Here is a 13855-nt window from a genome sequence, read left to right on the forward strand (position 1 = left end):
TAATTTTTATTGAATCATTATTAGCAGGAATATTTGAAAGCAAAGAAACAGCCTCAGAATAAGAAGCATAAGCCCCAAAGAAAGACTGGATTTGCTATATCAGTGTTAACTTACTCGATATTGGTATTTATTTGCCACTTTAGTTGGCCATGTTAACAACATCAAACACTGAAACATGAACTAGCACAACAACAGTTTCTGCAGGTTTGATAAACACTCAGCAGTTGAACAATAGTTAGTTTTTCATATAATACAACCCTTAGCCTGACGTTAACACTGAAATGCTCACCTAAATCGAGTGGATGAGAATCACTTCAGAATTCTGGATTTGGAAAGTTCTGTGGAGATACTCTATTTCTTTCTAATAGAGCTTTAGATCTCAGGAAATGGGGGAAATTGCTTGTGGTGAAGGCACTTTGGGAGAGAATGGTGGGAACTAGGATGGGGGCTCATCTGTAAATTTATTTTCAGATCTGTGTGCGTTGAGGTTTGAGCTCAGCCGGCAGCCAGTCGCCACGTGGCAGCCGTTCACCTCCCCCCTCCCCTCCCCAGTGAAATAGGGGAGGGACAAAAAGAAGAAAATTCGTAGGTTGAATAAAAAGAAAGAATTTACTAAACATAACAAGAAAACAACAGTAACAGTAGTGAGTCCAAAAAGCGGGTAAAATGCGGCCGTGGCTTACCGAGCGCAGCGACCGCCCCCCGCCCCCAGCAGCACCCAACCTCACCCAAAACCTGAAAACGGCAGCAAGGAGGCAAAATTGTTTTGGATGTATTGTGATAGCTGCTTTAAATCTCTGTTTTGATTTGTTGAGTGTTATTTAGGCATTAATTTTATATAGTACATAACAAACTTCTAACAGTTAAAGGCTTCTGTTGTCCCTTTGTGGTCATAGCTGATAAATCCAAGTAACTTCAGTAAAAGGATGTGAATGTGGTCAAATATGCATTTAAAACTGTGTGTTATATAACCTCATTTTGTGTACTGACTAGAACTGGAAGCATGGAAGCAGAAATATAGAGAGCTGAATAACCAGAGCAATAGTGACTGGCGGCAAAAGATGAGCAACACCGTGGAAAAAAGCATAGATGAAAATGAGGAATTAATAAAGCTGCAAAAAGAACTGAAGGTAAAACATGGTGATGTAATTCATACTTAGGTTTAAAACCATAACTTTCATTTAGAAGTCTAAATTTTTTTTGTGTCACTATCTTCAAGAGCTAGGGCATGATGTGGCAAGTTCTTACACTGGTGAAGGAAACCTCCTCTAAAAACTGCAGTGCGTCAGTGCAGCAAAGTCTGGATGGAGTGTCTTTGTAATACACAGCATCACTGATGCCCCACAGTGGAGTGCACCCTTCACTGTGGTGTGCTGCCATGGACGGTGCTTCTCTAGCTGGGCTCCTCTTACAGCTGTCCTGAACAGATGTCAGGAGCTGGATTGTTTCAAACCTTTTTCCCATCAGTTGCTTGGGCAAATAAATTGGACACTTTAAAGATCTTGTGCTTGCTGTGTGATCTGTAAGCCCTTCCCGTTAGGCTGAGGGTTTACCTCTTAATTCTCCTTAGATTAGAAAGTAGCCTTTTTTCCCAGGCGGCTTTTCAGGTGCCTTCTGTCTTGTGTGGGAGAATGTCTGACAAGAGGTTTGATTGTGGTAGAGAAGGAGGCAAAGTTGCTGTGGATTGAAGTGACATTCCTGGTTACACACTGTCTCTGTTTCCCATTCAAATTGTGCTGCATTTTTTGCTTTTCAGTCTTGAAGTAGGTTTCCTAACATGACCTGCAAGGCAGTATAAAAGATTGGGAATTTGTAAGTAAAAAGGGTCTTTTTGCCATTACCTTTGGTGTAACTTTAATAGTGTTTGTGACTTACCCAGAGCATTTTTAGAGGAAAAATAGTCTGTTCCCTGAAGACATGCCAGTCTGAATAATAAATTCTGAAAACTGCTAAACAATTGTTTTAAATGGAAAAAACAAACGAGAATGTAATACTTGCACTTGGGAATATGCTGGAGTAAAACTGTGCTAGTATTTCTGATATCTTTTTGAAACTAATGTGTTTAACGGTAATTTGGATTTTAAGACTTGTTTTTGTGTCGCTTAATCTCTGCCTATGGCTTTATTTCTGGTTCCACTAAAATAGGAGAATGAGGCAAAGTATCAAACTGATAGAAAGAACTGGCCGGAGGAGAAAATGAGACTCATAAGTCAAGTGAAAGAAGCTGAGAGCCATTGCAACAGAGAAATGAGAAAATTTGTGGAAAACGTTGGTAGAGCAACAAGCAGAAATTGTAAGTGACTGGAGGTCTCAGCAGAGTCCTCTAGCGTAAGTCTTTAGTACAGAGCAGATCTCGTGTCAAGTGTTAACAGTGTGGGCGCTTGAGGGGAGCTGGCCTTTGTCAAAGTCCCCTCACTTTATCACATGGCAAAGCCTACATGAGATCTTCTCCATGTGAAAAGGGAAGAACAGGAGTGTCACAACATGAAAAAGCATAATACCTAATGGAAGTGCAAGTGCCTGTTCCTTTCTGTCCTATCACCACCACCACCTTGCTGTGAATTCTTCAAACTTCATCTTGTGTGTAAAACACCAATAAGTAACCTATGCTTAAATGAATTGCTACTTAATGAAGCTGAGAAAACATACCTTGAAAAACAAGATTTCTTGCTTGGCTTTTCTGAAAAAAAGGGGGGGGGGGGGGGGGAGGAAAAAGCCTATGAGGCTTTAGCAGGAAGAGAAGAAGCAGGCAGTAGTTGACAAAAAAAGCTTCTTTCCAGTAAAAATACTTGGTCAAAATGCTAGTGGTTTTGCTCCCATATCGCTTTCAAAGTAGAGTGACTGATAGTTGATAACAAGGCGGATACCTTGCCTGGTCACTGGACTGTATCAAGGTTGTAATTTCCTGAGCATATGAAATTATTATACGAATCTGTACAATCTAAAGCTATACTTGCATCTAGAAGTAGTTAGCAATGACCTTCTGGACCTGCAATCAGTACAGGAGGATGTTAGGAGCTTAGGACTACTTTCACTTTGTCTGTGACTTTGCTTGCCTGAGACTTTCCAGTAATAAAATCAAAAAGTGGGCAAGCAGGAGTGGTGGTTCTTGACAAAAATTCTCTTCACAAAGAGTATAAGTATAGACACATTTTTTTCTAATTTGAAGCATGGTTTGCTTTTGTATATTTGTAGTGAAACTAGTTCGGTGTGAGCTTTTTAAGATCTACATCTCAAGTCTACTAAGGCCATAAGATAGTACTAACTATGCCAAACTAAACTGTCAGAACAGTTCAGATGGTTTGTAGAAGTTTTGGCTCTATTTCAAACATATTGAAATTGTTTGCAGCTAATATAAAAAAAGCTTTATGCTTTTCTGAAACTGAATTTGTAACAGTAACTGAAGTTTCAAAAAACTTATTAGTTCAAATAAACACTCAAGTCCATTTGATCATTTGATTGCGATTTGATTGGACTGGAAATCTGAAACAACTATCACATCTGCTGCCTTTTTCACAGAACCAAGAACTTCATGAGCAAATGGGAGGTGAACTTTTATAACCCTACATAAGTAGAGTAAAATAAAAATTTTGCGTTACATCTTCCCAGGCTGTTATATGACCTTTCTTGACTTTAAATAGAGGCCACTCATACATGAAGTTGTTGGCTTTTTGTTGGACAGCTGGCTGTTTGAGCCTGCAATTCTAAAACTGATGCTGCTGAGTAATTGTAATGATGCTCATGCACATGTTAATTTCTTTTGCCAATCCTGCAATTTGTGGCAATTTTTGCTATGTTTATTAGGATAAGGAAACTGATACAGAAGAACTAAGAAAACAGGTGGCTGAGAAAGATGACTTTATAAAGGAATTGAAACAACGCGTTAACCATAAAAGTCTTCAGTCTTTGGCAGAAGTACCTTTACCTGAAGGACAAGATAAAATAGATCAGTCTGTAAACAAAGAGGTATGTTTGTTATATTTGTAGAAAGTATGTACTAATGATATGTTGTTAATGACTTTGTTGTTTTGTTGTTTGCTCACTATATATTTCAGCAATGTGGGGAATCTCCCAAAAGTTACTTCCTGTAGTTCTTCGTACTTTAGCTGTATCATTAGTTCTGAGTTCTTGTTCATTCTTCCCTCTCCCTCTTTCAAGTCCCCTCTCAGAAATAAGAAGTACTTTAGTTAATAGAACATCACCTCTCTATACACTATAAAACTTCTGTACCTGAGGGAAAAACTAGTTAACTAATCCAGGTTCTAGAGATCTGAAGACATAATATTTGTGATGTCACCTCTGTTTGGTTATGTCACTGGTAAGGGGATTTCAGCTCAAACAACTTTCCCGATATCACCTATAGTGTGGTAATAGAGATGGTTCTGTAATTAGAGCTGCCAGTCCATATGGGGTTCACAAGAACAGAACAGTATCTTTCATCTTACTTAAAAACAAAACAATATTTGAAGTTTACACAAAGAAAAGATCGACTTTGCATATTTCCTGAACAAAAATTAAAAGGCTTGCACCTGTACTGAGCCTTCTGATTCTGACCAAATCCCTGTGTGCTACATGAGCAGTATTCAATGAGGTAGTTTTCCTGTTAAACTGAATTAATGCTATGTGACTTCATTGCTAACTAGTAATGAAGAGAGCTGAACATGGATCTCCTAGCAGACCCTCCCCTGGCTGCTAGAAGATGCGATTCTCCTCTTGTGGCAGAACTGGACTGAATGATAAAATGCATCTCTTCATCTCTTTCCTGTCTACTGCCAAATAAGACTGGCCAGTTTCTTGCTACTTCATCAGTTCAGCTAGTGCCGAATAGATAAAGCTTGTGATGTATGAGGGAGTAGAGAGTAGCTGTCAGAATGGTTATTGCTTTATATAGCTTTGTAATGGCAGCTAGGAGAGCACCATAAAATTAGTTATTTTTGCTATAAAATTAGTTCTAGAGAAGAATTGTTGTGAACAGTTGGTGCTGAAGTATTTACCTCAAGCCAGTAGCAGCAGTACTTGATGTTATGAGTAGGGAGAGGCTACTAACAGGATTATCATGTGAGAAACTGTTATGGTGGTGAAGTGAATGGGGTAGAGTTTTTGGGGGAAGTCAAATAATTCTCAGGAAAGATATAGTGGAGATAAAGAAGAAAATCTAAGGTGATCAGGACGATGTGTGTCTCCTGCCTTGTGAGGAGAGGCTAAGAAGCTGGCACTCTGATTAGGAGAGGTTAAGGCCACCAGAGGGTTGTGGGGCTGAGGTTTACAAAATCATGGCTGCGATGGGTAGACAGAAGGCACAACTGTCCTTGGTAAAATCCTGCAAGAACTGGGCAGCGCTTCATGAAACTAATAGGAGATAATTTTAAGACAGTTAAAATAACATATTCCTGTATGAAGCAGCTAGTAATCTTCTGGAGGTGGTGGCAACAGGTACTGTCAGCAGGGATTAGAAAAATTTTGTAGTAGAAATCCATAAATGTATTTTTAAATGGATACTCTGAGGGTTAGGCAGTGGTGTAGACTCTGACAATTCTAATGCAACAGCTGAGAATGCTGGGAGAGTATGGAGAGAACAGATGACAAGGTGACCAGGATCACACACGTTATCCTTAAATAGCATCTCCCTTTGCCACTCTTGGGGCAGAATATTGAACTAGACAGACTGTTGGTGAGACCCACCAGGGCACGTCTTATGATGGCATCGTGAGTCGAGGTTACTGCCTTCGACTTGTGTTGTCTTTCAGCCCAGGTGTTCATTAGCTGTCTGCACTTGAGCTTTTGTATTGTAGCTTTAGAAAAATCAAAATATTTTGAGGTTTACAGTTTAGCATAATCTTTTCTCATTCTAAATATTTACACTTCATGGAAAAACAAAGCAGAACTAATCCTTTACTTGGACAAAGTATTCCAGTTAGATATGATGAAGTTAAAAGGAATTATTCATTATCTCGATGTCTTAGCAGTGCCTCTTCATTAAGTGAGGTAGGTACAAAACTGAAATTTAAAAATTTTATGCAGTTGTATGGGTTTTGCTAAATGCAGAATAGGGAAGAAAATGTATCCTGCTGTCTGAACAATGCTAAAGTTTTCTTCTGCAAATACCTTTCTCGGTGATCAGATCACCTGATTTAGTGGCTTTTGGTAGAAATGAAAGATGTGTAACATAATCACGTGAATAGCTATATCTGACTTCAACTGCATGCTCTTGAAATCCTGCCTCTCACCAATGCTTATGAGGTGGCTGATTATTAGATAAGTCACTTGAAAAAAAGATGAATAAACCCTTTTAAATGGATGAGAAATAGCAGGGCAAATTGGATTTGCTTTCTTCCACTGCAGGATTCTTGTGTATAACTTTGTTAGCTAACGACGCTAGCCATTCCTACGTAACTTTTTGATTGCTAACTCTCATGAAGTAGCAGTTACAAAGAAAAATGTTTTTATTAGCCAACTCCATTTTTGGGAATGCAGTGGTGCTCGTATTCCCACTCAGAGTCCCAGCTAAACTGCTGCCACAGAGATGCAGGAGCTGGGAAGACCACAGCTCTAACTTGCTGGTTTTGCTAAGAAAAACAGGTTGGGTGGATGGTGGAAGGTAAGTGCTGATGAGGAAGAAAAATTGTGCAAACTGACTTTTCCGTCCCACCCTCCCTGTGCAGTCCGTGCGGTTTGGCTGTGAGCAGGTACAAGACAAGGTTTTCAGCTTGTGGGCAGCGGGCTGCCTTAGTGCCTGCTCTTCCTCCAGAGAACAGGTGGTGATGTAGAAGTCTCTCATAGGTTGAATTTGGCTTGTAGCTTGCTGGTTGGACCTCGTTACTTGCACAACTTCTCCGGTGTAGAAGGGGAAGGGAGAGTTCCTTAAAGATAGGCTAGAGAAAGGTTATACTTTTCTCTCAAAAGCTCCCATTACTGCCTAGCTCCTCAGGAGCAGCAGAGTTAAGATGAAAGTCATATCAATTCTACTCCTGCTACTTGTGAAAACTGTGACTGTCTCTGCCCTTGAGCAAAATGACTTGGAAACAAAGTATCAGGCTGAGTTCAAGTTCTGTGGTTGTGGATAGAAACATTAACTTTTTAAAATGTAATAAAGATTTAGAAATTAAGGGTTAAACTCTGCTATGCTTGAAGTAGATTCCTTCAATTAGAAGTGTTCTGAAAGTGAACAGCTGGAAAATGGAATGCTTACTTTGCAATCCATTGGGGAAAGATATGTATTATGGGTTTTTTAACTCAGTTATTTCAAAACTTGTGTTCTTAAAATTTCCATGTATTTGCAGGACCATTCAGAAATTGTCCTTCACTCTTCAGAAGTGTCCACAGAAAATGGAAATACTAGTCAGTTCCCAAAACCAGAGGTGGAAATCCAGTTCACAGCTCTGCAACCCAGTAAGATGGAGGTGAAGCACCAGGGCAGCACCTTACCACTTACAGTTAAAATGCTCAAGCCAAGAAAGAAAAGGAAGAGTGAAGAGATGGATGAGGTATGACTTAGACCAACTGACAAAATACATTGTGCAGTTTTTCAATTTATTACTCCGATCATTTGTTAAAATCCTATCCTTTTGATTCTCACTGAGATCCTAAGGATACATAGAGAGAATATTTAAACCTCTTCCCCCCCATGCCCCGCCCCCTGCCAAGTGGTGGATCTCTGGCCTATGTTGAATAAAGTCATAGATTTCAATTTATCCAGACTCTGGACACTTGTCCCTGATCGGTACTTCCTCTTTACCTTTTAATTTCTCTCTCCTTGCTCTTACTGTTTGCTTCTGTCTCTAGCTGTGATCTGCAGGATTACAGACCAGTTCAATAGAACTGCTTCTTTTGGTTTAAACAACCACTGGTATCAATTATAATCTCTTCTAATAGGCAGTTACAAGTTAAGCCCCTGGGCTTAATCAATGCATTTCAGAGTTTCAAGACCACTTCCTTTGACTTTTTGTCCAGTCTGTGTTTTCTTTGATCTTTTTGTACTTAGAGGGAATATACAGAACTAATTGCATGAGCACCTGAACCTCCCTGTTTTCTGTAGAACTTAATTCCTCTTTAATTCCTTCAGCTGTGCTAGGTTATATGCACCAGCCTTCCTAGAGTGCTGTGGTGTCTACATGCGAGACTAAGGCTTCACAGCAGTTCAGGCTGGTAAAAATCTTCTCCGCTCCTACTCGAACTGCACATTTCTTTCCTCTGCCTTTTATCAGCACTAGCACAAACACAGCTATCTCTACAACACTTACAGAGGCTCTGAAACCCTGACACCTCATTGTGGTGGTACTTACATACCTGTAATCTTATGAATCTCTGCACTTGTAAGGACTTCTGCAGCTGACGGGGGGGGTATAAGGGAGGTGACCTGTGGATCATTTGCATAAGTGGTAAGTGACGCTTTGAGTGAGTTTGTCTCAGCTGGGGAGTGAAGTGTCTGATGCTTTTCTAGCATTGTGATGTTTTTTTAATCTCTTAGTAAAATAGTTAAGGGAAATGGCCACTTCAGTGATTAGTGTTCAACAGTACTTCGATAAACTCACTTTGTTAAATTTGGATTGCAAAAGTAACTGTTAAAAGCTGTGTAAGTTAATTCATCTGGAATTGAACACTTCATTCTGGAATAATGTCCAGAGTTGATTTAAACTTCCTATGTCTTGAACCAATTTTCTTTGAGAGTAGTATTCTCTTAGGCTGCTGGAAAAGTAAGTGTAAAAATAATCATCCTTCTGAAGGCACTGAAAAAGTACTGCACTTATCTACAGATGGATATAGTTCATCTAACGTAGTCACCCATGTTTTGAGAAGACTGTTGTACTGATCCGTTTATAAATCCTCTCATAGTGTAGATGTTCATACCCCGATGGGAGAACATTTAGCTAAGTAATTTTTCAATAACATGGAACTAATTTTAAAAGTATCTTATTGCTGTTTTATTCACCTGAATGTTACTCTTAAATATTTATCTTCATGTTACATATGCCAAACAGAGATAGATTATAAAGTGATTCAGTAACTTTAACTGTTACAAGTCTACTGAAGACACAATTTGGTTTTTAAATTTCCTAAAACTGAAAAGCACTGTTAAAACTAAAACTAAGGACTGAGGGGAAACCTGTAGTGCTAACATAACCACATACTGCTCGTGTCAAATTTTTTAAAAAAATAAAACAAAACCCCCTTGGTTTTTTAGAAACAAACAAAACCAAATCTTTTGCAGAGACTCCCTTCTAATTAAAGAACAAAACCCTCTTTCCATTTTCTGATGCTGTTACCAGCTGGTATGGCTGTGGGTTATCTGAACTCTCTTGGCACCACTTCACGAGATAGAAGATGTCATTACAAGACAGCTTAAGCAGGCACTGTGCTACCAACCTGGCTTTCATACTTGTCACCATAAATCTGAATTTACACTTAGATTTATTAATTTCAATTTGTGTGTTGGCTTGTCAAATCTCTTAAAGACAAAAGTATAGGAAATAATGGAGAGAAGAAAATAGTAAATGTCAGAATGGTTTGACTACAGGCATTTCTAGTTCCCTTCCACAAGTTTGTTTAGCGTTTCATTCACATTTGAATAGTTACCTCTATCCAGTATTAGTCAATGCCTCCCTACTGTTAGTCATAGCATTTAAACAGTGGCTGCTTCTCTAATACAGATAATTGTTCTTTCCAGAAGAATCCTAGTTAAAATTTGTCATATTTATTTTCTTAGGATTTTGTGAAAAGTGAGAACAAGAAAAATGCAAAACCTGCTATGACTAATTCACCTTCTACAAGCAACAAGACAATAGTTTGGTTATGTTCAATTTTGAAGTTAGTTTCTCCTTTCACAAGTCCACCTTTTCTGTATAGGTGGACTCGTGAAAGGAGCAAACATTCTTACGCAGCAGTATCTTATCCTTATCTATGTATTTTGATAGGATTCTTAAACACTTACGTTGTCTTCCTGCTAAACTTTCTAAGCTAACCAAAGAGAGTCAGTCTGTATTTGCCAAGAACGTGTACTAGCTGCAGCGTACAGGGATTCACAGGGAAGGATGTTGCATGCTGAGTAGTTACGAAGACTAGTCTGAACATACTCTTAGCATATGTCATGTTATAGGCAATTCCTTTTGAGGTAGAACTAAGGTTTGTGTCATCTGTATGCATGACAATTATAAAAATATGATTTTAGGCCTTAGTAGTAACCTGGGCAGGCTCAAAGGGTGGACAGAAGACTTATTTTCACCATCAGTTTCCTTCTGTGTTATAACTAGAACAGCTGGTCTAATGAAATACTCTAAAACTTTGAATCTACTTTTTTGTAAAAGAAACTATTTGTTTCCTATCTTACTCGTGCCCTTAAATGTATTCTGTGAAACTCTGATATTTCTTTTTCTTTTGGGTATAAAATAAGGTTGTCTACATTGCTTGCTGTGGCAGTATCATTAGTATAATGAACAGAGGTATCAGTAGCAAAGCTCAGAATGTCAGCTTGAAAATAACATTGAAGTCAAATAAAATGGAATTAAACTTGAAGATAAGTCAGTTTTTCAACTTAAACAATGATCTTGTATTTCTGTACAGATGTCTTCTACAAAGTTGTTTAGAAACGTATACCCCTTAAGAAAGCAAGAATCTACTTCAAGTAAGAAGTCAGCTAAAAAGAAAGATGGAACACTACGAAAAACTGGAGATTTTTTCCAAAGTTCTCCTGTTATTATTCGCTCTAAAGGTTTGTACAGGATAAATAAGGCTTATTCCATGTTATCTGGGTATTGCTCCAGCTCTCTGTGGTCTCTCTGATATGGGGGGGTTTTGTGGGATATGGGGGTGTGATTTGAGGGTCTATGGGGGGGTTTAATGTGATTTTCTGGAATATGGGGGTGTTTGGGGGGGAAATGTGGGGGTGATTTGGGGGGATCAGGGGGGTTTTGGGGGGATATGGGGTATATAAGGGTATTTTGGAAGGATATGGGGGTTTGGGGGTGATATGGGGAGGTTTTGAGGTGATTTGTGGGGTTTGGGGAGATATGGGGGGTTGGGGGGGATTTGGGGGGATATGGGCGTATATGGGGAAGTTTTGGGGTGATTTGGGGGAATATGACAGGTTTGGGGTGATTTGGTGGGATATGGGTGTTTGGGGGATATGGAGGATATAAGGGGTATTTGGAAGGATATGGGGTTTTGGGGGTGATATGGGGAGGTTTTGAGGTGATTTGTGGGGATTTGGGGAGATATGTAAGGGTTTGGGAGGGTTTGGGGGCATATGGGGTGTTTGGGGGGATATGGGGAGGTTTTGGGAGTGATTTAGGGGATATGGGGGGGTTTAGGGATGATTTGGGGGATATAGAGGAGGTTTGGGGGTATAGTTGGTTTGGGGGTGATATGGGGGGTTTGAGGGGATATGGGGGTGTTTTGGGGTGATTTGGGGGGTTATGGGCTGTTTTGGGGTGATATGGTGGGATATGGGAGGTTTTGGGGTAATATGGGGATATGGGGGGCTATAGGGAAATTTTGGGGTGATTTGAGGGGATATGGGGGGGTTGTGGTGATATGGAGGTTGTCTGGGGTGATTTGGGGGTGCTAAGGTCTGTGGGGAGCACTGTGAGGGCGCAGTTTGGGGGCAGCTGTAGTGCACTTTGGGGTCACAGCCCCCCCCCTTTCCGCCCCCTCTTCTCCCGCAGCCGCCCTGATGCACCTTGGGCAGCGTCTGTGCGTGGTGGTGTACCCCTCCCGCCCTGGCCCCCAAAGTGACCACCCCCCCCCCAGCGACCCCCCCATCTCTGCCGGTCACCCCCGCCAGCCCCTCACTTCCCCGTCCCCCCCCAAGCCCGGTGGGTTGCTCTCCCCCCACCCCACAAGTGCCTTAAACCTGCCGGGCGGGGCGGGGGGGGGGGGGGGGGGTGGCGTGGCTTGTGGAAGTCCCACCCCCCTTTTATTTTTGGTGTATTTTGGGGGGTTTTCTGTCGGGGGGGGGCGGGGGTGTCCTAAGGGAATAAAGAACCTTGCAGTGAAGGTGTGGGGTGGAGTCAGTGTCAATGGGGGGGGGGGGTGTAGGTCCTACAGAAATATTTGGGGGGGGCTGTGAGCCTTCAGGGGATCGGGGAGTGGGGCTGGGGGGGCTGTGAGCCTCCAGCTGCCTTGTCAGCAAACCAGGCTGCCCCGGCGTGCCCCAGCATGGCTGTCTTCTCCATCTGAAGCTTTGTTTTAGGCTATTTACAGCATTTTTTATTTGTTTATTTACTTGTTTATTGATTTAAAAAATCAAAGGCAAGCTGAGGTCTTGCTCAGTACCGTGCCTGCGGGCCATCTAAAAGGTATTTGTACCCCCTGGGGCTGGCGGGGAGACCCAGCGCTACGGCTGCCCCCTTCACCCACCAGAAACCCCCGACCAGCTCCTTACTTTGGGAGCGTTTAGTATTTCCCTGTGCAGAGGAAAATTGTGTTGGAGGAAACCCCCCAGGCGCAGCTGCAGGACTCCAACCCAGGAGTGGGTGCAGCGTTTGAGGGGAGGGTTTCTACCGCCCAGAGGGGACGTTTGGTTTGTACCATTGCCATGAGTTTGGGGGCTCTGAGGAAACCGCCCGACAATCCGTGTGCAGGGATGAGGGCCCCGGGGGACAGCGAGCTGCCGGGGATGGTGGCCCCATAAGGACCTTCAGCCCTTCCTGGCCACTGTGCCCTGCCTACGTCTCGCCCTCACCCTGAGCTCACGGCGCTGCTCCTGGGAGAAATCCCAAACTCCCCAGGACGTGGTGCTGGGCAGCCTGCTCGAGCTGAGCGTGCTTGAGCCCAGCTTGGACCAGACGAACTGGACAGGCTCCGTCCAACCTCCACCCTCCTGCGTGACTCTGGGCTTGGGTTTCCCTCCTACAGCACCTCGACTCAGCCCTGACGCCCACTGGGAAGGGTGCTGGGAGAAGGGACCAGCCCAAACTCCTCCCCCAGGATCCATCACAGAACAACAGCCCCCACTCCAGAATGTCTTGTGGCAGACTCCGTCACAAGAGAGAAAACAACTTTTTATTGCAAACAGCAACGCTGGGGGCCCCAAAGTCAGCGGATCAGGCGGTGACAATGAATCGGCACCTGCAAGGAGAGAGTCAGAAAGCTCTGGTGAGTCCCTGGCGGCAGGAAGAGGCAGGGTTGTGCTGCCCTCTCCGGGGAACACCGTGTGTGAGGAATTGCTGACGGCCCAGAGCAGAGAGCTGTTGCTGGCGCTGGCTACGGGGTGGCTCTGGCGCCTCGTCCCCCGGGCAATGCCCTTCGAGCCCCGAGCGCGCGCAGAGACGCGCAGTGCCCCTGTGCCACGCCGCAGGGCTCGGCCGGGAGCCCCTGGGCCCTGCCAGGGAGTTATTTCCAGACCCCGCGCAGCACCGTCCCTCGCTGTCCCTCGCCAGCGCGTTGGGCTGACGCAGAGGAGTGTGGAGAGGTGTGAAAGTTGGGCAGAGAGCCCGGCACGCACCTGGGCTGCCCGACCTGCTGCGCCTTCCTGCGTCTTTTCGCTGGTCCGTCGCCAGAAGCACCTTCTCTCTTCCTCCTCTTCTTTTCCACGCAGCTTTCGCTCTCTTCTCCCCAGGCTTCTCTTCTCTTCCGGCTCCTCTTCTTCTCCTCGTCGTGGGCAGAGCCTGCAAATCTTTCCATCCCACAGTGGGATTAGACAGGGAAAGCCACGACCCACTGGAGTCAGTTCTGATTTTAACCAAAGCAAGCTCATTTTACCTTCTTTCCTCTGGAAACCTGGCCAGTTGTTCTGGGCGCCCCAGGGAGTCTGCCATGCTCTCAGGGGTGGCTCGAGGCAAAGCTGGCAGTGCCTAAACCAGAAATGTCACGGTTGGCATGTGGCAAGGGGTGACCTGGAGTGGTAAGCGACTCTTTGCTA

General features: G+C 43.2%; 1 long non-coding RNA gene across 1 annotated transcript; it reads left to right on the forward strand.

Moving 5' to 3' along the window:
* The first annotated feature begins 1006 nt into the window (after positions 1-1006).
* Positions 1007-10740, forward strand: LOC141937839 (uncharacterized). Its single transcript, XR_012627083.1, has 5 exons — positions 1007-1130; positions 2146-2293; positions 3805-3966; positions 7281-7484; positions 10558-10740. It is a non-coding gene; the product is annotated as an uncharacterized LOC141937839 (long non-coding RNA).
* Positions 10741-13855: the final 3115 nt, after the last annotated feature.

This window comes from Strix uralensis, chromosome Z (assembly GCF_047716275.1).
Source record: "Strix uralensis isolate ZFMK-TIS-50842 chromosome Z, bStrUra1, whole genome shotgun sequence".
In the NCBI taxonomy this organism is placed as follows: Eukaryota; Metazoa; Chordata; class Aves; order Strigiformes; family Strigidae; genus Strix; species Strix uralensis.